Source organism: Anolis carolinensis, chromosome 2 (assembly GCF_035594765.1).
Source record: "Anolis carolinensis isolate JA03-04 chromosome 2, rAnoCar3.1.pri, whole genome shotgun sequence".
NCBI lineage: Eukaryota > Metazoa > Chordata > Lepidosauria > Squamata > Dactyloidae > Anolis > Anolis carolinensis.
The window spans coordinates 282,508,197-282,532,718 of record NC_085842.1 but is presented as its reverse complement, the minus strand read 5'-3'; the positions used below and the strand labels follow the sequence as shown (position 1 = coordinate 282,532,718).

The 24,522-nt window shown below is 41.2% G+C and overlaps 1 long non-coding RNA gene across 1 annotated transcript in view; it reads right to left on the bottom strand.

Annotated features, from left to right (window-relative positions):
* LOC134296716 (uncharacterized) overlaps positions 1-24,522 on the bottom strand; it is a 248,548-nt gene that overhangs the window by 21,476 nt on the left and 202,550 nt on the right. Inside the window, exons 3-4 of the long non-coding RNA XR_010003552.1 lie at positions 16,125-16,261; positions 7,220-7,324 (exon numbers count right to left, since the gene is read on the bottom strand). This is a non-coding gene — a long non-coding RNA (uncharacterized LOC134296716). The remainder of the gene's footprint in view (positions 1-7,219; positions 7,325-16,124; positions 16,262-24,522) is intronic.

The following is a 24,522-nucleotide window of genomic DNA, read 5'->3' as shown; positions in this document are numbered from 1 at the left end:
CGGGAGAACATGCAGATCAAGAATAGGTCTCTTCAGCTACCTACAGACACACCCCCAAGACACCAGGATGGGAGGACCATCATCCTCGGCCTACAAGGGATCGCCTAAGCATGCAGAGAGCCTTGGCTGAGTTCCACCACCTTCTGAAGCAAGAGGTGGCTCTATAAAACGTTTTCTCTGTTGTGGAATGTCTCGCTCAAGTAACTGGCTGCCTCTTCTGGTTCCAAGAAAATGCCTTATTATTTAGCATTGTACATCAATCTATATCTTTAACTGAACAAGAAATTTCACAATTCCATAACTTTGGTACCCAGAACTATCACTATTGTTCCAAATTCACAATGCTTTATTTTGGTAAATTCCTGCCATACACACAAATGAATTCTGTACCTACATTTCCCATTTCTGGATCCTTGCCACTTGGGCTGAAAGCTACATGTGAGTGTTCCTTCTACATGCTGAAAAGTTTTTATTGAAGGCATTTATAATACCTAGCTGCAAAGTTAGATGTGAATTTCTTAATAATTTGTAGTTGGGTAGATTAGTGGTTTCAATTTGGGACCTTTCTAACTAGATCATAAACATGAAGAAGCTGTGTGTATTGTTTCAGGAAGAATGGTGAGAGGTTATTTATTGGTTATAAGCAAAGACTATTAAAGCAGTTCAAGAAATGAATATGCATTTGCATTTTTTTTGTAGAAATTCCTTGTTCAGCATCTAGGCTGTATCCTATAGTAACATGTGTCATCCAACCTGTGAGGAATTATTTATAAATTCACTCTCAAGATTATGGTGCATTTTTCATTCAAATGATATTCTAAATTATTATTCTAAAAAATGAATGTATCCTTTGTGTGTGTCCGGGGGGAGGGTGGTCAGTAGTTTCCAGGTTTGCAGTAGCTAGATTTAAGCTAATTGAGTCCTAGTGGAGCCAATACAACTAGAACAATGGCATTAAAATTCAATCATGTCTTAAAATTATATTCAAAATTAGGGCTTTCAAAAGTAGAAAATGTAAATTTACCAATCACCCTTTTACTGAGGAGTTGGGAAGTACCATCTGCAAGTAAAATATGGTCAAATGTGTACATAGACCAAAGAAAAATATAGAGAGGCGAAACAAAGGATAGGCATTATCTATAGTTCTCCTCCCTCACTATTTACCGCATTGATGCCTGTTTCCTCCAAATGCCCCTTCTCAGTGACAAGTTGCCAGCCCTAAATACTGTGTTACTGAATCTTTTTTCCAGAGTTTTTAAAGGCAGGAGTAGAGATAAGTAGATATGGCTCAAGTCATCAAAATGTGCTTTAATTTCAAAACTGCAACCAAACAACTTCTATGCATGACTCTAAAGAATTGAGACTCATGCATAGAAGCCATATCTACACATCTCTACTCCTCCTGCCACCGGAATGACAGCAGGAAGGGAGACATTCTGGCTTCCCTGGTCAAGGAGTTCCAGAGTCGAGGGGCAGCCACCGAAAAGGCCCGCTCTCTTGTTCCAACCAACGGGGCTTGAAATGGAGGTGGGAATGAGAAAAGGAATTCCCCTGAAGATCTCAGGGCCCAGGCAGGTTCCTAAAAAAAGATGTGGTCAGCCAAATAATCTGGACCTGAACCGTCTAGGGTTTTAAAGTCATAACCAGAACTTTGAATTCCGCCCAGAAACAAACTGGCAGCTGGTGGAGCTGTTGCAATAGGGGAGTTCTTTGCCTTGATTCTTTAAATCAAAGCTGCCTGCAAGCAGCTCAAGAGAACAGAAGAGAAACAAGTTATTTTACACCAAGACTTACACCCAATGCCACTGCAGTCATAAACACATCATAGCAACCCAGGATATGTCCAATTTTGAGACCTGGATTGTGGGTCTCAAACCATATGTCATTCAGTATAGACTTCAATAATCTAAATCAGGGGTCCTCAAACTTTTGAAGCAGAGGGCCGGTCCATAATCCTTCAGACTGTTGAGGGGCCAAATTATTGTTTGAAAAAAAATACAAACAAATTCCTATGCATACTGCACATGTCTTATTTGTAGTGCCACAACAACAACAACGAAAGAACAATACAATATTTAAAAATGAAAACAATTTTTACCAACATAAACCTATCATGATTTCAATGGAAAGTGTAGGCCTGCTACTGAACAATGAGAAAGTCAAGTTAATTAGGATTGTTGTTGTTTTGTGCCTTCAAGACATTTCAGACTTTGGCCAAGCCAAAGGTTTGGTTACATAGGTTAAAGATACATAGGTTAAAGATAAAGGTTTTCCCCTGACGTTAAGTCCAGTCGTGACCGACTCTGGGGATTGGTGCTCATCTCCATTTCTAAGCCGAAGAGCCGGTGTTGTCCGTAGACACCTCCAAGGTCATGTGGGCGGCATGACTGCATGGAGCACTGCTACCTTCCCGCCGGAGAGGTACCTATTGATCTACTCACGTTGGCATGTTTTCCAACTGCTAGGTTGGCAGGAGCTGGGGCTAACAGCGGGTGCTCATTCTGCTCCCGGGATTTGAACCTAGGACCTTTTGGTCTGCAAGTTCAGCAGCTCAGTGCTTTAACACACTGCGCCACCACCAGGGCAATATATTATATAATATATAATATATTATATTATTAGCAGTGCACAATATTAGCATTATATATTACTATATTGAACTATACCACTATACTATTATATAATAATATATAACATATAATTAATATTATTATATGGTATTATTATTAGTATTATATTGTATAACATAATATTATTATCAATATTATATGTATATACAATGTATTATATTCTTAAAACTGATATAAAATAATATATTATAAAACTGAGGGCGGGGGCCAGGTAAATGACCTTGGAGGGCCGCATCCGGCCCCCGGGCCTTAGTTTGGGGACCCCTGATCTAAATCCATATTAATTTGGAAATATGTATTTGGCAAAAGGACATATCATAACTATAAAAGCACTATGTCTTTCATTGTAATATATGGCTTGGGCCCAAGTTATTTGAATGGATGTATCTCTATGAGCCTGTTAAAACACTCAGATCATCTTGGGGTGGGGGATTTTTTCTGTCCCATTACCATCTCAAGCATGTTTAGGGAGACTAAGAGAGAGGGTCCTTTTAGGGGCTTCTCTCAGACTGGGAATCTCTCCCTAGAGAGACCAGAATGTCCCCATCCCTGCTTGCATTTCTCAGGTAGGTAAAGACATATCTCTACCATCACGCACTTAGGGAATGATGAGGGGCAGGCACTGGGGATACTGGAAGGGGGATTTGGGGAAGTTCTCTAATTTTTAAACATAAATTTAATTGTATTTTATTATATTTTAACTTTTACACTCATGACATAATAATTATTATTTTAAAACATTTCTATATTCATATAAATATTTATTTGCCTTGTTTTTATTCTATTGTGCCTTGAATCCCTAAGGGAGAAAAGGTGGTATAAAAGTAAAGTAAATAATTATTATTCAGAATATGTCAGCAATCAAATTGGGCATACTTGAGGACAGTTTTCCACCACAGTCTGTCCTGTCCACTCATATTACTTCTATTACCCTTAAAGCTCAAGTAAGTAGTTCAGCCATTTTGGTTATATCTTTACTAAAGGGGGCAGTTCATACCTTCTGCTACTAAAGTTTTTAACGCTAAGATAGCTTCCCAGTTGCTGTATGCTTCCAGCATCTGGATTGGTGACTTAACATCAAAAATAGACCAACAGCAAACAGTTTTTGAGGGCCCTCTTCCAGTTCCCCAGATGTGTACCATTCTGTGTCTTGCTACTTGAATCCAGGGAACTACCTTTGTCAATTAGAGCCTGTAGAATGCATATACAAGATTCAATTGTCACACAGCTTTTATGAAGAAGCTCGAGCACACATAATTAATCCTCTACTGAGAAATTTACCGGCTAGTCCAGTGAAATTCTATGTGAAGTTTTTACTTGGTGATGATTTTCCCCACATGACCCTGGCAGTTGCTAAGTTTCATAGAATCATAGAATAGTAGAGTTGGAAAAGACCTCATGGACCATCTAGTCCAACCCCCCGCTAAGAAGCAGGGAATCGCATTCAAAGCACCCCCGATAGATGGCTATCCAGCCTCTGCTTAAAAGCCTCCAAAGAAGGAGCCTCCACCACAGCCTGGGGGAGAGAGTTCCACTGCCGAACAGCTCTCACAGTGAGGAAGTTCTTCCTGATGTTCAGGTGGAATCTCCTTTCCTGTAGTTTGAAGCCATTGTTCCGTGTCCTAGTCTGCAGGGCAGCAGAAAACAAGCTTGCTCCCTTGTACATGGCTATCATGTCTCCTCTCAGCCTTCTCTTTTGCAGGCTAAACATGCCCAGCTCTTTAAGCCGCTCCTCATAGGGCTTGTTCTCCAGACCCTTAATCATTTTAGTCGCCCTCCTCTGGACACTTTCCAGCTTGTCAACATCTCCCTTCAGCTGCGGTGCCCAGAATTGGACATAGTATTCCAGGTGTGGCCTGACCAAGGCAGAGTAGAGGGGAAGCATGACTTCCCTGGATCTAGACGCTATACCCCTATTTATGCAGGCCAGAATCCCGTTGGCTTTTTTAGCAGCCGCATCACATTGTGATGAGAAGCATAGGTATTGGGTCTGGACTAACCAAAGTGCAAGTGCAGGCAGGCAGAAGGGATTATGATGAAAAAAACATAATTCAGTATGGTACAGTATAGATTTTATAAGGTGCTAAAACCAAGACCAGTTGGGGTTGATAACTTAATAGATAACGAGGGGACCAGGTGTCACAATATATAATAATTGTTAAAGCAGAATTTGAAGTGTGTACTCAACAAATGGGAACTCGGTAGACTCAGTAAACAAACAAAGTCCCCCACGACCTTCTGGCAAACAAACTAGTAAAATGTGGGCTAGACAAAACTACGGTTAGGTGGATCTGTAATTGGCTAAGCGAACGAACCCAAAGGGTGCTCACCAATGCGTCGTCTTCATCATGGAAAGAAGTGACAAGTGGAGTGCCGCAGGGCTCCGTCCTGAGCCCGGTTCTGTTCAACATCTTTATTAACGACTTAGACGAAGGGTTAGAAGGCATGATCATCAAGTTTGCAGACGACACAAAACTGGGAGGGATAGCTAACACTCCAGAAGACAGGAGCAGAATTCAAAACGATCTTGACAGACTAGAGAGATGGGCCAAAACTAACAAAATGAAGTTCAACAGGGACAAATGCAAGATACTTCACTTCGGCAGAAAAAATGGAAATCAAAGATACAGAATGGGGGACGCCTGGCTTGACAGCAGTGTGTGCGAAAAAGACCTTGGAGTCCTCGTGGACAACAAGTTAAACATGAGCCAACAATGTGATGCGGCTGCTAAAAAAGCCAACGGGATTCTGTCCTGCATCAATAGGGGAATAGTGTCTAGATCCAGGGAAGTCATGCTCCCCCTCTATTCTGCCTTGGTCAGACCACACCTGGAATACTGTGTCCAATTCTGGGCACCACAGTTGAAGGGAGATGTTGACAAGCTGGAAAGCGTCCAGAGGAGGGCGACTAAAATGATTAAGGGTCTGGAGAACAAGCCCTATGAGGAGCGGCTTAAAGAGCTGGGCATGTTTAGCCTGCAGAAGAGAAGGCTGAGAGGAGACATGATAGCCATGTACAAATACGTGAAGGGAAGTCATAGGGAGGAGGGAGCAAGCTTGTTTTCTGCTGCCCTGCAGACTAGGACACGGAACAATGGCTTCAAACTACAGGAAAGGAGATTCCACCTGAACATCAGGAAGAACTTCCTCACTGTGAGAGCTGTTCGACAGTGGAACTCTCTCCCCCGGGCTGTGGTGGAGGCTCCTTCCTTGGAGGCTTTTAAGCAGAGGCTGGATGGCCATCTGTCGGGGGTGCTTTGAATGCGATTTCCTGCTTCTTAGCAGGGGGTTGGACTAGATGGCCCATGTGGTCTCTTCCAACTCTACTATTCTATGATTCTATGATTCTATGAAACACTCAATATGGTATAACCTGAGTTAATTCTGATGTTACAACAGAAAAAAGGGGGACCAGGGGGAGAGAACTTCCAAGGCTACTACAGCTTGGTGAGATTTGTTGGTGATATCCCACTGCAGCTAGCACCAAAGTTCTAGTAGGAGTCAGTAACAGTCAGTGGGCCAAACGACCAACCCTGCAGAGCGGCCCTCTCTGCCGACCACAACCGCCACTGGTCCCAAGGCTCCCTGACTTCGCTCCCACTCCGCACTCCGGCCTCGCAACCCACCAGTCTCCTAGGCCGCACCGGATCGAACTGACCCCGGCAGCAACCAAGTGAACCAGCTGGTTACCCCAGCTTAGTAAGGTTGAGCAGCAGGGTCGATGGCCGGCGAACAAGGCAGGGGCAATGGTCGGCCAGCAGAGCAAATCCGACAGGAACACCAATCCTCCTGCCTGCAACACAACGCAGAACCGAGGCCCGACGCAGTGCAGCAAGACAGTCAGTAGGAGAGGCAAGGCAGGCCCGATAGCCCCACCACGGACTAGTGGGTTCCTCCAATCTGCGCAAATGCCCATGATCTTCCCAGCCAGCGTGGGACCCCAAGAACCAGCCAAAGGAGGTGAGGTGGGTCCGGCGGCTTGGCCAAAGCTGAGCAACTCACCCAGACACAGGGAGATTGGATGGCCCTTGTGGTCTCTCCCAATTCTATGATTCTATGATTAGAAAATGCAAACTCTGAATCACCTGAGTCAGTATGTGCTTTTCTGTAGGCAATCAGTACTGCTCTCAACAGAATATTATGAGTATTTTTGGAACTTTGTCCTGAACATGCCTTACTCCCTAGACATCCACCTGCCGTTCTGAGTAATATGCCAGTTGTCCTCAACAATTCTGGCATATTCCATTTAACACTGAACTAAAATTGCCTTTTTAAACAAGAATGTAATACAACTTAGACACAACTTGTCTGAGAGGTATATTTGCTCATCGTATTAGTTTGCCTGTAGCAGTAACTGTTTAGCTTCTGCCAGAATTCTTGCTACTTCTACTATTAGTGTAAGCTCTCCACGTGGGCTAATTTTTGAATGCCTGCAAAGGGATTCTCTGTTTCTGCTGAACTATCTATAATCTTGATGGCTGTTGGAGAGAAAATCACAGATGCATAACCCTATTACAATTTCCTTCCTTGCCATCTATCATTTTAGTGTTTTTAGGATTGGTGCATCTCTGAAGAGAATGGCTACTTACCTATTTCTCTACTGTTACATGGTGGACGTGTAGATTATCTTTGATTTCCTGGGGGGTTGCAGAGGCTATTACCTTCCCTGCAAAGGACAGCACTTTTTCAGTTCTCTGCAGAATATAGTGGAAAGAATTATTCTGTCAGTACATGAGCCACTAGGCCAGAATAATATTTTCTTCCACAGTAGAGCAACTATTAAAATGAACCAGCTGAGAACCATCTGGTTCAAGTTGAATTAACTCTAGGGAGAGCAGGTTAAAAGTTTTCAATTGACCAATCAGAGGTGAGGAAGCATATCAAGAAATATGATACACAGTGGGGAAAGTGTAGGGAAATCAACCAAGATGGCATGGACTGACAAAAATATTTAAAGTTCTGGATTTATTGTGTACAAAATTTGAACTTTTGGTGGGGAAAAATAATTTTCTATCCATGGAACAGCATTTTCTAAACAGAAAAGACTATTTATAATATTAATAATATTGCTTATGCAGGGAAAACATTCAAAGTGAAAATAGTCTATGGAAATTTCGCAGTAAGAAAAAATGCTAAAATTGCTCATTGCAAAAAGAAAAAGAAAAACAAATAAAGAATTGAATCTCAACAAAGAAGAAACATATAGAAAGAGGTTTCAGTGTTAATATGAGAAATTTCTGAGCTGAAACAGGAAAGCTTCAGTGCTTTAATAAGGAGAACACAGATGCAGTAAGTATAACAGAAAATTCTGTATAGGGAAAATGGAAAGAACTGTGAGATAAAGTTGAGTTTGGATACAAACCCTAAATATGGGAATTAGTATATTGGTGGAGGTGTTGATCTGTGCATTAAAGAATCCATAGTATCAAACAAGATATCTATATATATAAAAGGATAAAGTTGCGGGCGCAGTGACTATAACAACAAAACTAAACATCCCAGAAATACGAAACTTGGCAACACAATGCAAAAGCCTTGCCTCCCGGTTACAACAACACAACCACACCACAAAACCACAATCCGGACCCACAACACTCACAACAACACATCATGACTATAACAACACAACTAAACGCCCTAGAAATACAAAACTTGGCAACACAATGCAAAAGCCTTGCCTCCCGGTTGTAACAACACAATCACACCACAAAAACACACTGGACCCACAAAACTCACAACAACGCATCTTGACTATAACAACACAACTAAACACCCCAGAAATACGAAATTTAGCAACACAACGCAAAAGCCTTCCCTCCCGGTTGTAACAACACAACCACACCACAAAACCACAATCCGGACCCATAAAACTCACAACAATGCATCGTGACTATAACAACACAACTAAATGCCCCAGAAATACGAAACTTGGCACACAACTAAATGCCCCAGAAATACAAAACTTGACAACGCAAAAGCCTTGCCTCCTGGTTGTAACAACACAACCACACCACAAAACCACAATCCGGATGCACAAAACTCACAACAAAGCATTGTGACTATAACAACACAACTAAACGCCCCAGAAATACGAAACTTGGCACACAACTAAACGCCCCAGAAATACAAAATTTGACAACAAAACGCAAAAGCCTTGCCTCCCGGTTGTAACAACACAATCACACCACAAAACCACAATCCAGACCCACGAAATTCACCACAACGCATCATGACTATAACAACACAACTAAACGCCCCAGAAATACGAAACTTGGCAAAACAATGCAAAAGCCTTGCCTCCCGGTTGTAACAACACAATCACAACACAAAACACAATCCGGACCCACAAAACTCACAACAATGCATCGTGACTATAACACCACAACTAAACGCCCCAGAAATACGAAACTTGGCACACAACTAAATGCCCCAGAAATACAAAATTTGACAATGCAACGCAAAAGCCTTGCCTCCCACTTGTAAGAACACAACCACACCACAAAACCACAATCCGGACCCAGAAAACTCACAACAAAGCATCGTGACTATAACAACACAACTAAACGCCCCAGAAATACGAAACTTGGCAACACAACACAAACGCCTTCCCTCCCAGTTGTAACAACACAACCACACCACAAAACCACAATCTGGACCCAAAAAACTCGCAACAACGCATTGTGACTATAACAACACAACTAAACCGGATGGCCATCTGTCTGAGAGGTTTGGGTGGGTTCTTCCTCCATGAAAAAAAGAAAGAAAGGGGTTGGACTGGATGCAAACTACAAATCCCAGCACCCCATGGCATGGAGTCCATGCATTTCAATTACAGGCCTCTTCCTTCTCCCTTTTTCCCGCCATCCAACCCATTGACTCAGTTCCATGGCTCCGCAGGCAGGAAAGGCTGGGACGGATAGAACAAAGGAAGGAGGGAGGGAAGGAAAGCGAAGGAACGCCAAGGACAAGAGCCCTCCCTCTCTGCCCAGAAGGCCAAGAGCAAAAGGGAGAGAAAGACCATTGATCCGGTTATATTTACCCTCCTTTCTGACCAGTGTGTTCTTATCAGCGAGCTCAGGATCGGAGCAGAGAAAGGGAACAGCATAGGAATAAAGGAAACAAGGAGAGCACCCACTCTATCTATCCATCCACTCATCTATCCATCCACTCACCCACTAATAATAAACACCTACACAGGCAAGAATCAGCCATGCACTGAGTCTACAAGGCCATTCAGTGCTCATCCACCTCCCCAATCCCTACATTCACACTTGGCCTCCAAAAAAACAATTACAATAATAACAATGACAACAACAACAATAAGAATCTACACCATCACAGGCAAGAAGCAGCCAGGCACTGAGGCTGAGAGGCCAGTCAATGCTACACTGGGCTTCCAAAAAATAATACAGTACCATCTAACTTATCCAGCCTTCATGACCAGTACAACAACAATAATACACACCTACACAGGCAAAACAAAAAAAGACTATTGTACCACAATAAGATGTAAACCGCACTCAGCAGAATCAGACATCACGATTAACAACAAACAAAAGACAACAGGGATCTCAAGCAATTATCAATCAACACAAACATTGAAGAAGGTAACAGACTTCAAATACTACTACTAATGTGAGTATAAAGAAGGGTGGAGGTCACAGCATAAATACAACCTAATGTAGACTGACCAACACCACCAGACTAAGCCACAGCAACGCGTGGCCGGGCACAGCTAGTAAACTATAAATGTTGATTCTCCTGCAGAACTGGCCTGAGTGACAATTCTAATCATATAAGTAATTGAGTATTGCAGATGCGATTGTCCCCATCACCAAAACGTTCAAGGTGATCTACACAATGAAAGGCAATTTTTTGGGGGGAGTGTTATTGTAGTGGGAAGTTTTCCTTTTCCACACTGGTCCACACTCTTGTTTTACTGTTTCTTGATTTCTTGATGTGATGTCTATTATTATCTATTGTATTATTTTTAATTATGTTATGATATGCTGTTTTATATTTTATTATATTGTATTGCTTTGGGCATGGCCCCATGTTAGCCGCCCCGAGTCCCCGCTGGGGAGATGGTGGTGGGGTATAAATAAAGTTTTATTATTATTATTATTATTATTATTATTATTATTATTATTATTGACACAACGACGTTGTATGACACAGCAAACAAGATAGATATGCTGGATTTCGTTTCACAAAATCACAAGTCGAACACTTCCCAAGTGTCTAGGACTGTGTGATGTATTTTCGGATGATGCGTGCAGATCCCAGTAAGGTGGCCTTTTGCAGTTGGCAGATCGTAATTTTGTCAATGTCTATTGTTTCCAAATGCCGGCTGAGATCTTTTGGCACGGCACCCAGTGTGCCCATCACCACTGGGACCACCTGCACTGGTTTCTGCCAGAGTCTTTGAAGTTCAATCTTGAGGTCCTGATAGCGGCTGAGTTTTTCCTGTTGTTTTTCTTCAATGCGACTGTCACCTGGGATGGCAACATCAATGATCCAAACCTTGTTCTTTTCCACAACTGTGATGTCTGGTGTGTTGTGTTCCAGAACTTTGTCAGTCTGGATTCGGAAGTCCCACAGTATCTTTGCGTGCTCATTTTCCAATACTTTTGCAGGTTTGTGATCCCACCAGTTCTTTGCTGCTGGGAGGTGGTACTTGAGGCATAAGTTCCAATGAATCATTTGGGCCACATAGTTGTGCCTCTGTTTGTAGTCTGTCTGTGCGATTTTCTTACAGCAGCTGAGGATATGATCAATGGTTTCGTCGGTTTCCTTGCACAGTCTGCATTTTGGGTCATCAGCTGATTTTTCGATCTTGGCCTTGATTGCATTTGTTCTGATGGCTTGCTCCTGGGCTGCAAGGATCAGGCCTTCTGTCTCCTTCTTCAGGGTCCCATTCGTGAGCCAGAGCCAGGTCTTCTCTTTATCAGCTTTTCCATCAATTTTGTCAAGGAACTTTCCATGCAGTGTTTTGTTGTGCCAGCTGTCAGCTCTAGTTTGTAGTGCGGTTTTCTTGTACTGGTTTTTTGTCTGCTGTGCTTTGAGGAGTTTCTGATTTTTGACTTCAATCAAAGCAGGTTCTTCACTTTGTTTTACATATTCTGCCAGGGCATGTTCTTCTTCTTTGACTGCTTGTTTTACTTGCAAGAGTCCTCTGCCCCCTGATCTTCTAGGCAGATACAGCCGGTCAACATCACTGCGAGGGTGCAGTGAATGATGAATGGTCATGAGTTTTCTTGTTTTTCTGTCCAAATTGTCCAGTTCCATCTGTGTCCAGTTTATAATGCCAGCAGTATATCTTATGACAGGTATGGCCCAGGTGTTTATGGCCTTGATGGTATTGCCTCCATTGAGCTTGCTTTTGAGAATTTTTCTGACCCTTTGTGTGTATTCTTTACTGACCACAGTTTTCACGTGTTCATGCTTGATGTTGTCCAGCTGTAATATGCCCAGATATTTATAGGCCTCTGGCTGGTGACACCTTATTGTTTGGCCATTGGGCATATTTATGCCCTCACTTTCAATTATTTTTCCCTTCTTCAATGCCACTGTCGAACATTTGTCCAAGCCAAACTCCATGTTGATATCAGTGCTAAAAATTCGGACAGTGTTGGTCAGAGATTGGATTTCAGTTTCCGTTTTCCCATATAGCTTCAGGTCATCCATGTACATCAAATGTGAAATTTTGTGAGAATTCTTAGATGTTTGGTAGCCGAGATTTGTTTTTTGTAAGATTGTTGACAGAGGGATCATGGCAATAATGAAAAGCAGAGGGGACAATGAGTCTCCCTGGAAAATTCCTCTCCTGATGTTGACAAGTCCATAACTTTCATTTCCAACAAACAGTTCAGTTTTCCAGTGCTCCATCATGTTTTCAATGAAGGTGCCAACGTTTTTACTAATCCCGATGGCGTCCAGGCACTTGATGATCCAGCTGTGTGGGAGTGAGTCAAAGGCCTTTTTGTAGTCAATCCACGTCATGTGAAGGTTAGCTTTTCGGCTCTTACAGTTCTCCAGAATCATTTTGTCAATCAATAACTGGTCTTTTGTGCCCCTGCTTTTCCGTTTGTTGCCTTTCTGTTCATCTGGCAAGATGTTTTTTTCTTCAAGATAGTCTTGAATTCTGTCAGCTATGATGCCAGTCAGTAGTTTAAACATAGTGGGCAGACACGTTATTGGCCTGTAGTTTCCTGGTGCTGCTCCTTTTGCTGGATCCTTTTGTATCAGGTATGTTCTTCCAGTTGTTAGCCATTCACAGATACTTCCTTTCTGCAGCATCTCATTGAATTGTTGGGCCATTTTTCCATGTAAACTAATCAGATGTTTGAGCCAAAATCCATGGAGTTGATCACTACCAGGCGATGTCCAGTTCTTGACTTTTTGCACTCGTTTGCTGATCATTTCAGAGCACCTAACCCATTAGCATTATGGAGAAACAAGCCCAAACGAAGTCTATACTGGCTCGGTCGTCGCCCAGGATAAAAAGGACCGCGGTGGATGCTGCTGATTCTGGACATCCATTGACAAGTGGGCTACGGAATCATCAAACCCCAAATGAACAGTCACAGAAGCGGCAGAAATACACAATGCCAGAAAACCGCACAATTATTATTATTATTATTATTATTATTATTATTATTATTATTATTATTATTATTATTAGAAATGTATGTCATAGTCAGTGCAATATGTCCAGGCTCCATATATGCCTTGAAATGCTGGTCCTGGAATCAGGAACAGGAAAAATACCCCCGGACTTAATCATAAGTAGTGCATGATGATACTAATAAAAGAAGTGGTTCTAATGTAAGATATGGGTGTAATTGTAGTACCAGGAAATAGTTTCAATGATCCTATCAAATTTTCTTAACATTTAAAAACTGGAAAGGTACTATGGCATTCTGACATGAGTCACATTTACACTGACCACTTCGTTCACAGTTTTGAAAAGTTTGGGAGAAACCAATTTGCTGTGTGGATGATTAGACTGACATGTCTGGAACAGATTTGAGGTCAGAGTGGTGATTACGTTAATCATGGAAGCTGGTCTCAAACAGATCCAGAGTCCACAGGATCTTTTTTCCATTTGTGGATGAGATGCACATCAGCACTCTAGAGGCATAAGAGGCAAAAAAAAAAAAAAAAAGGAAAGTGATGGTTGGCAGCGGAGGTAATCAATTACCTGCTGCCCAGTCATGCCCTTGGAGTGTTTCTGGCAGCTCCCCTGTCCCTTTGTTCTGAATATAAATGTGTTCCAGCACAAGCTGGTGTCTACAATGCACTTCATTTTCTGTGGAGACATTTTCCGTATGCTTTGGGGGCAGGCATGTTGTAGCTGCAAAGCTTGGAGTCAGCTTGAGGCTACATTAAATGGTCAGTGTTGTGTCGAGGGTCAGAGAAAAAAAATTCCAGAATGAGGGACATTCTAAAAAGAAGGAGGAGGAGGAGGAGGAGGAGGAGGAGGAGGAGGAGGAGTTGTTGTTAAAAGGGGAAGTCAAGAGGATCAAATATCTCAAAGCTACTACTCAAAAACCACCAATGGTGGCTCAACTAGAATGTATACCATACCCAAGGCAGGTAGTACAAACTAAAAGTGCTAAGTGACTTTTAGAATATATTAGGCAGTTTGGCCCAGTCAAAGAAAAGTAGAAAATCTCGTGGATCTTTCCCCCACAAAATTCTACCGGTTACCTGATACTAACTACAAAAATTAACTGTCCTCTATATTTATTTTTTTAGTTTTCAGATTTATATTGTCATACATTCTATCTAGATCAAAATTAGCAGGACCTGAATTTCATTTGAGGAAAGCACAGAAAATATTGTAAGCTGAAACTTGAGACATTACCTAGAAGGTGATGGGAAAGGATGCTCAAGGTGTTCTTTTCTCACAATATAAGTTCTCGTAAGACTCTACTATTGACAACTATCCAGCACGAAGCAGTGGAGAAGCTGGAAATAATCACATCATAGTATATTTTGCTGTATCAATTTCTCCAAAATAATGAGCCTATTATAAGCATGAGCCTTAACTTCCATTTCCTGGAATTTCACAGCTTGAACAAGTATGGAAAGCCCTTAACGCATTCTGTTAAAATGAAAGGTTTTTTGTCAACTGAATATATTGATAGCACCAAACAGATTATATCATGGTCCATTAGAATCAGTGGCTAAATAGCAAGGGTGGAAAATGCACAGTTTACATCTAGGAAATGTTACCAAGGATCTTAACTACGATATCATACTGTTTGCACAAACATTTGGAAAAAAGAGACAGAACAAAAAAGTGGAATAATCCTGAGCAACATTTTAATAAGCCCCCATGGGGTTTACAAATCTCTATGGGTTGAGGCTGATATCCTTCACATCAGCCACTTTATCCATTCTCAGTGGCAATTCATCACTGGTCAGTCACTTCAAGTGGGAAAACAAGGCCAAGTGTTGATGGCCCGTGGTTTAAAGATAAACCCTGACCTACAGTGATCCTAAAGATTTTAGCATAATCCCGAGGACCTAAATGATATGTGAAAATTACATTAAGGAAGCCTAAAATTCATAATTGGGTCCAAACTTATCACCAGAATGCTATCTTGGAAATTATAGATCATGGGTGAATTGGACCAAGCCAGAAAGAAACGGGAGGTGGAGGCAGTACTGGCCTTCATACTAGTTTTCCTGGCCCCCAGGAAAAACATTACATCCAATGGTATGATGCAGGCCTCTCCCTTCATTTCAGAAATGAAATGGTAGTTCCCATGAAGACATCATATGATGGGTGCTGCCCCCCAGACACCTCTTTTTTGTAACCCATGGCTTTCAAATTAAACCTTCCAGATGTGTATTGGGATAGGTACAGTAGGATCTCAGGGGAAAATGAATATAATTGGAAATAATTCCAAGTGGTACCCCTTAGAGTCAACACATTAGAGTCTTCTTGTATCATTCAGGCAATAATTTTGTGCCTTCACTAGCTGGCCTCATCCATTAGAGACTGGAGCCACCATGACAGTATTAGCCCTTCTAAAGGTAAGTTTACTCACTTCCATCAATCTTTTCATGAATTTCAATTGAGAAAAGAGAACAGGGAAACTTATTAGACAAATAGCAAGCCCTATCAGGCCAAGATGGAGACACCCTACATGAAATTAAGGTGCATCCACACTGCAGAATTAATGCAATTTGATATCATTTTAACTGGATTACAGCTATGGAATCCTTCGATTTATAGTTTGGTGAGGCACCAGCGATCTTTGTCAGAGAAAGCTAAAGACCATGTAAAACTACAGCTTTCATGATTCCATAGCATCAAGCCATGTGTAAAGTGTATACACAACCTTAACTCACACCCTAACTCACACCCTGTATGCATCCTACAAAATGCCCTGGCAAACAAGACAGAACACAGAAAGCAAAAGCAGAACCAAAGAAGTTCGAAAGGTTCACTTTTCTCCTCAAATACTTTTTAAACCTTACCTCCATTGTATAATTGAGTGGGTCTCCTTTCAGTGCCTGTGGTTATATAACAAAAGGGCAGTTCTAAATCATTTGGCACTTCTTTTGTTCACTGGATGCCAATTTTTTTTCTTCTCTGGATCACTGCATTCCTGATTCTGAAGAAAGAGAAAAGTAAATACTTGGTAATTGCCCAGCAACAACAAGATCTCTATTCCTGCCTGCAAGACGTTGGAAAGTGCCCTAGGCAGTAGACAACTACAGAGTATTGTATAAGTAAATGGTAGTCTCTGAAGAGCATTCTAGAAAAAACATATCTAACAAATTATTTTCAGCACCAGGTAAACACATTTTTATTTCACTGGCATTTTAATCAGTGGTTGACTTTAACTTTAAGGCAGATGCAGAGAGCATATTTTTGGTTGGAGAGCTAATTTTAATTTTAGAAGGGTATAGGGTCACATTACAAACAGAGCTAAGGACATGGAGTTAAACAGCCTGGCCAAAACAAAAATGACAGGTTGAGACACTTGTTTTATCAACTGGGACATTTCACCACCAAACTTGCAAAGCGGTTCAATTCCATGCATGTTTTCTTTGATTGAAAGTCATCTAAACAACTTCTTGGCCTGAAAAGCACAACTCAGTTCAGTCCAAAAGTTTTTTTGGTTTCAAAGCACAGGTCAGTTCTGTGCAACAGCCTTTTGGCTGAAAAATAGACAATTCATTTCAATGTAAAAGCTTCTCTGCATGCTAAGTCTCAAGAAAAATACAGCCCAACTCCTTGCAGAGTAATTAAATCCTAGACCAGTACATCTTAAACTTTTCCACTTTCGGCCCAAGAAATTTTCCATGTCTAGGTATATAGGTATATAAAATAGGCATAAAGACTGTGCATTTGCTAAACAAGTTGAATTTCCTTTTTATGAAGTACAACTAAAGTATCTTCTGCAGAATCCACTGTAAACACTGCACAACAGAATTGTGTAAATGTGTAAAGTAGTCACTAGGTGATGTTCAGAAATGTTTTATTGTTGCCATTTTTTTCAAAACTGTAACTGAGGCAAGGGGACCCCATCTGGGGTCAGGACCACAGTTTAAGAAGCAGTCCCCTAGACATTTCAATTTTGTTTTGTTGTCCTGCAATTGATCAGAGATAAATTATTGTAGAATGGATGAAGGTCCTCAATTCTTGTTGTTGTCGACCGCGTTTTTAGGGGATCGGGCCCCTTAAGGAGAGAGCCGATCCGGTCCTGAGAGAACGGACCTTGGTGGAGCCAATAGGAGAATATGAGCCGCAATACAACCTGAAGCCGAAATGAAGAAGGTCCGCCAAAGTTGAAGGAAAATCCGCCAAGGAGTCTTTATTGAGCGATTCAGCTGAAAAGGACTCTAGTAGTGATCATTCAGTCTACTAGGGTACCATATAACCCAAATAAAGCCATATTTATACAATGTTTCAGTCTGACAGCCCCTTGAATTTCCCGCCCCGCTCCCCCGCCCATCTGATCGCGGATAGGCTAGAGTGTTGAACGAGGCGGGCTTTCGTTTCCCGCCTTGCTCTGCTGGCCCAATAAGGAGCTGCTTTTTGTCCCCACTTGGGCCAATCAGAGAGGAGAAGGCGGGAGTTATTGAAACAATGAAATGACTGAGCAGGAAGGATCGGATTAATTCCTGCCCGGCCGAATTCTAAAAGGATTAATGACAGCAATCAAGGGTTCCTGTCACGTACACAGATTTCAGATATGCCTTGGGGTGTCAGAGGTGGGAGTAAGGATGGGTGGTGATGGGCTCAGCAGGGCGCCTTCCTGAGGTGTCCTGGATTTCCTTAGTGGAGGAGATATGACAATGTTTGCCTTGAGGGCGAATCACCTTTAGGTCAAAATACTCCGAATTCGGCGACTCAAGCCCTATATTGTCCATGCAATCTGAATCTGATTAGGTTAAGCGGCAGCGGATTAACCTTTTGTTTTTGGGAAGGGAAGCCTGGGTCATAGGAAATGGGGCAGGTCCTGGGGTTCAAGTTGAGTTCGAAATATTCCCTATCTGATTTCATGACTTGGCAACTATATGAAATAAAATGAAAAATAAAATAAAGTTGGAATATAAACCCAGCTGGGAAAAATACATATTTTCCGGGGATCCCAAAGAGTACAAATACATATAGGCAGATAGATAGATTTCAAGGAAGTAAGGGAGAATCCATAGAGGTGGGTTACATTGCATAAAGGGGAATCATGAATGATATAAACAATTTGAAAACATTTGATAAGAACGAAGTTCACAACATCTGGGGAACCCAATATGGAAATTCATAAAAGTGGAGTATTAGCAGCATGATTTCACAATTCATGAAGTTAGCCCAACGATTAGAAATGCATACAACAGTGATTCATGAGGGTGTCCAGGTACATGGAATATGAAAATTCACGGATACATGAGGAAAAGAGTTCATCTGTGGTGGAAGGAATTCATAGAGATGGCATGGGGAAGAGGCACATGTGGGTTGCAGTCTTTGGAAGTATAAGATTTCATAAGTTCAGGGATAGGTCTGGGGAAGAGTGTTCTTCTCCTTCATAAAATTATGAAGGTATGAATGAAACGTGGAGGGCGCCCGTCCAGGCACCCTCCTGGCAGGCTGTAGAGAGGGCGAAGGTCCTTGGAGAACTATGTCTCCCCAGCAGGAGAGCGATCCCCCCCCCATCCCCAGTTCACAGAAAGGGACCAGGGATCTCCTAAAACCATCCCGCGGGTCGCGGAGAGAGGAAAGTCCGGGATAAGGCTGGAAGAGAGCAGTCTGGCTTGAAAGGAGCAGTCGGTTCCGTTTGACAGTCAGCTGATGAGGTGCCGAGAACTGGACCGATTTTGGTTCCGCTGGTGGTCCTTGAGTCAGGAGCCTTAGAAAGGATTAGGACTAAAAGAAGAGCGTGCCAGGGGTAATTTTGATAAAGATATGAGCCAATTTGTATCGTCCACTGTATTAACCTATGGCGGGGAAGCCTCCGCCAGGGTTTAAAGACCAGACGGGTTAGTGAGAGAGAGAGAGAGAGAGAGAAATTGCATGCAAAGGAAGGAGTCAGAGAAAGACACAAAATAACCAGATAGAGAGTGTTACTGTTAAAATAAATGCTACTTTTATTGGGGGATTTGTTACATAGTTCAGGGAAGGGGAAAGTGAAGAAAAAAAGATCTTTTAATAATAGTCTGCTGCGGTCCCGCTCCGTTCCTTTTGGTGATGGATCTGCGGAACTCTCTGCTGCGGGTTCAAATTAATTTGAAAGCCGGGGTCTCGGTCATCATTGTTATGAACATTTTAGGCTGTGTTATGGAGGAAGTGGCGCTGTTCAGGTTGCTGGTGAAATGGCACCGGGGGAGGTGTGGTCATCAATGAGATGAAGTCGATACAGATGGCATGCAAAAATGCATAGCTTACTTAATTTATTGTTGTATTTTTAGTTCTAAGAGAGTATTTGGGGGTTTTTTTTAGCCAGATGCAAGAATTTAGTGGTCACCTTTGGTGCCACACAGTCTGATTTGGGGAGACAGGAAATTTGATGTTCTGCCTCAGGTGACAAAATATGTTAGTCCGGCCTCATATATACGATTTTTTCCAATATGTGTATTTTTTCCAATATCTGTATTAGATTGGAGACCAAACTAATTTACTAACTAATCATTCACTTAATGGTTTTACAGGCCATACGTTCTTTTACATTCCTAGTTATTAAAAGGAACTCATGTTTTAACTAAATTAATTCTGCAAAGCTTCATTTGTAAAAATCATAGTCTCATGTAAAGACAAATGGCCCCAAGCCTGAATTTCCATTTCAAATAGAAATGCATTTTAAGAACAGCAGTTTCTTCCCGTTTTTTTTAACTTTTCTTTATCTTCCAGCTCATAAAAAATCCATTATCAAGCTGAAGATATGGAGCTGAAGAAAGTCATCAGCCTCATTTCAGCATGTTGAAGCATAGCTTCAACCCACTTTGCTATTTATCTGTGTAACTTAACATCTCAAAGGGTAAGATGAATAGAAATAGCTCATATTTTAAAGTAAGCAACATATACTATAACATATACCATATTTACATATTGGGAGAAATTCCTTTATTGAGAATTTTGGATTCTATTTAATGTGAACTCCCACTGTGCACTCCTGTGCTGTGTGCATACAGTCTATATGTCTTTAAAGGAAAATGTAGCATATATTTAATGTCTTGATCCTATGAGTTTCTACATGGGCAAAGTATTTTTTAAAACACTTGCAAGATTTCTAGTGTGACATATGGAAAGAAATTGCACCCTTTCACACAAGTGGCACCTTTTAATTTCAAACTATGTGCGAAGCAGCTGGTGTCCTTTTATGTTCTTGGTTGCCCAGAATCTACTACATTGCACTGACAGAGTTTGGAAAAGTTACCTTTTTCATTGAACTCCCAGAATGGTATGCCTAATATCTGGGAATGCTGTAAGATGCAGTCTAAGAAGACATCTAGGTTCGGTCAGTTGAAAAGGATACTGTTGGTGCAGGGGCACAGAACTCTAAAAACCCCTCTTGGCTGTATAATTATTAGCCTTCTGTAGTCAATAGAATGTACAGATTGTAATCAGAGATAGACACAGAGAGGAAGATGGATGCTGGATCTATCTTCACATTCTCTACCTATCTTGTCCTCCACTGTTCTGGTACTATGAAGGTATCTGTAATGGGCAGGGGGAAATTGTGATCCTGATGCTAAGGGGGCGCTACTTCTCTCTCCATTTTATGGCCACTACCCCCACAGATTTTACAGCAACCATTCATCTGGAATCAAGAGAGGATTTACAGTATCTCCCCAATGGTAATAGATCTACTAGGCATCCCTGTTAATGGGGACATATGTTCTGCATGTGTAGGCTTTCCTTTTGATTTTGAATACTGAAAAGTTAAGCTCAGTGAGACCTTGCTGAAATGCTCTATTGAAAAAGATGTGGCTAGAAGATATAGGAGTTGTTTCAACAATTTCAATCAAGACAATAATGACAAAGAATTTAGTTGGACTATGCCATGTTTTGGTGGGATACATGAGGAACATTGTATTCTAAAGAAGTTTGGAATACCTCAAGAACTGGCTACACTGCTTAATTTAGTTATTTCAAAGGTTATTTCAAAGGCAGTGCTCATGATAGATCAACAAAGCTAAGTATTGCAATTATCACATGTTTAATATTTCTCTCTTATTGGGAGGTCAACAACAAGAGAGAGAGGAAAAACTCCTAACAGGAAATTAGCACATGGATAATTAAATTTACCAGGCCCATTTGGACCATCATTTAGCTTAGATTTGAAGCGTTGTTTTTTAAAGGATCTAGCCTATTATATAATGATCTAGCCATTGTAGAAACCAAGCCATAGTGCAAAATGTGGAGACAAAAAAACTAGTTCACTCATTTAGGATGAAAACGGAGGCAAGGGAAGGAGTAGGGAAGATAGCAAAATGAGACACGAGAGTGGCAAAAGGAAACAAGGAAGGGGTATATTGCAAAAATGTGAGGTAAGGCAAAGAGAAAGATATTAAGAGCACAAGCTATAGAAGTGGCAGAGTGAAAGAGGCAAACAAGATGTGCATTGTTTGGGTATGATGTGAGGCAAGGGAGTGAGTAGAAGAGTGAAAAGATGTAATTGTAGAGGTGAATGGAAATATAAAAATACAAGTATTTCTCATTACTTCAACCTGCATTCATAGAAAGTAGTTGTATGGAAAAATAAATATTCTAGCATGTGCATTTTAATGAAATGTAAAAGAGATGAATGAATGTTCAAGTAGACTCTGTTCTAGTTAAAATAAAACGTTCTGTACTTCTGAAGTATTTCCGTACGCTTGAAGAAAAGCAAACCATGTTGTGTTTACCTGTAATTATTGCTATTTGTACTTAGTTTTTGTCTACAATTTGACTTGTGAATCAGATGCAAATAATTCTCATGAGGTTCTTGCAGTATTTTCACAGATAGTAGGTATTCACCCTCGGTGAAAAACTTGTGATAAAATGAAATAAATCATGATCTGATGAAAATATAATTGAAAAGGCCTGCACCTGATAAAATGTTGATATCATTGTTGTACTATTATTTGTACTGCACAAGGAATGTCCACTTTCCATGATTCCAACAACAACCTATAACGCATGTTTTTAGAGAGGTGGCAGCACCCCAAGGTGACACGATACATTCCATGAGCAAGCATAAATTTCTCTTTCTCTAGGATTTCTAAACAGAGTATGGTGGGTCATCTATTAGAAGTGTGTTGATTTTGTATTCCTTGTGACAGGGGATCACTAGATAGCCCTTGCAATCTCTTCCAACTCTTTAGATTCTCTGATGACCATTAATATCCACCTTTTCCCCCCAACTAGGATTTGAGGTACTTACAAAACAGCAAAACAAATACAGATTAAAATGTTTACATCCTATTAACTGAATTATGTTAGTGATCTTGTTGGATATCCTTTAATTTCCTGCAGCAACATGATTTAGAAATAGCAGTATATTATCTCCAATGATAAAGTTTTAATCTAGTAAAAGGGAGCTCCCTGCAGCTCACTTCATAATTAGCTTAATTGTTCATGAAGAGTTGTCTCAGAAACTGTTAATGCACATGGGAAATCTTCCTGTTCCTAACAAATTTAACCTTGTGAAGGGAAGAAGTGCAGCAGTGAAAAAGGTCTGGTACTCTGTAGCATTTATCCTAAATGCTTTATGCACTCCAAGCAGATAGAATATCACTTGTGGCTTGGATGTCTGACAATTTTAGACAATTTCAAATAATTCACCATTTTTTTAAAAAAAGAGAAACTATTTTTTTCCATGGACTTTAATTGCAAGGAATACATGCAAGGGTTAAACATGATATCTACTCAATAGGCAAGCATGCCATTGTTTTGCAAGAGGGTAGTTATGAACTTGAAGATGTTCAGTTCACTAGGGACCCCACTAGGGATGCTTTCACCTTGTCTAGAGGACGAAGCCCCACAACACACAATGTTGTGTGTGTTCTGGTGAAGACCCCAACTGGGGTGAAAGTCTTGCCAGACATTTCCCAACACAGGAGGCTTCTTGTGTTGTGCAGGCTCCAATGGAGTCAGCACAGGGCCTCTCCATGAGAGTGATGCTTTCCCCATGTGATGGAGAAAGTGTAGAGATGGAGCTGCATGCGGGGCAACAGATTCACCTGGCCTTTATGATGAGGCTGTAGGGCTGTGGCGCAGGCTCGTGAGCAGTCAGCTGCAGCCAGCTGCAGCAAATCACTCTGACCAGGAGGTCATGAGTTCGAGGCCAGCTCGGTGCTGCATTTGTCTCTGTCTTTGTTCTATGTTGGGGCACTGAATGTTTGCCTTATATGTGTAATGTGATCCGGCCTGAGTCCCCTTTGGGGTGAGAAAGGCGGAATATAAATGCTGTAAATAAATAAATAAATAAATAAATAAATAAATAAATAAATAGGGCTAAACCAGGTTATTTTTTTAGCTGAGGAAAAGGAACAAGACAGTCCTCTTTTTTTACAGTATACTAGCTATGCCTGGCCACGCGTTGCTGTGGCAAAGTATGGTGGTATGGGAAATAAAGTATTGAGGAATTGGTGGTAGTTCAGGTCAAGGGTAAAGGTTTCCACCTAACATTAAGTCCAGTTGTGTCTGACTCTGGGGGTTGGTGCTCAGCTCCATTTCTAAGCTGAAGAGCCGGCGTTGTTCGTAGACACCTCCAAGGTCATGTGGCACGACTGCATGGAGTGCCGTTACCTTCCCGCCAGAGCAGTACCTATTCATCTACTCTCATCTGCATGTTTTTGAACTTTAGGGTTGGCAGAAGCTGGGGCTAACAGTGGGAGCTCTCTCCGCTCCCCCAATTCAAACCTGCGACCTTTCAGTCCAGAAGTTCAGCAGCTTAGCGCTTTAACACGCTGCGCCATCAGGGGATATTATTTCCTAAAGGTTATGAATATTTTTTATATTTTTGTCTGTGTTAGCTGGCCCTGATTGTTTCCTTTGTGGAATTTCCAATTTCCCTGCTTTCAGAGTGTTGCTCTTCATTTACTGTCCTGGTTTTAGAGATTATATTGTTCTGTATTATTCTATCACAGCAATTATTTCATATTAAAGTAGAATCTCACTTATTCAACATTTGCTTATCCAATGTTCTGGATTATCCAACGCAGTCTGCCTTTTAGTAATCAATGTTTTTGTAGTCAGTGTTTTAAATTCATTGTGATATTTTGGTGGTAAATTTGTAAATACAGTAATTACTACATAGCATTACTGTGCATGGAACTACTTTTTCTGTCAAATTTGTTGTATAACATGATGTTTTGGTGCTCAATTTGTATAATGATTACCTAATTTGATGTTTAATTGGCTTTTCCTGAATCCCTTCTTATTTTCCAA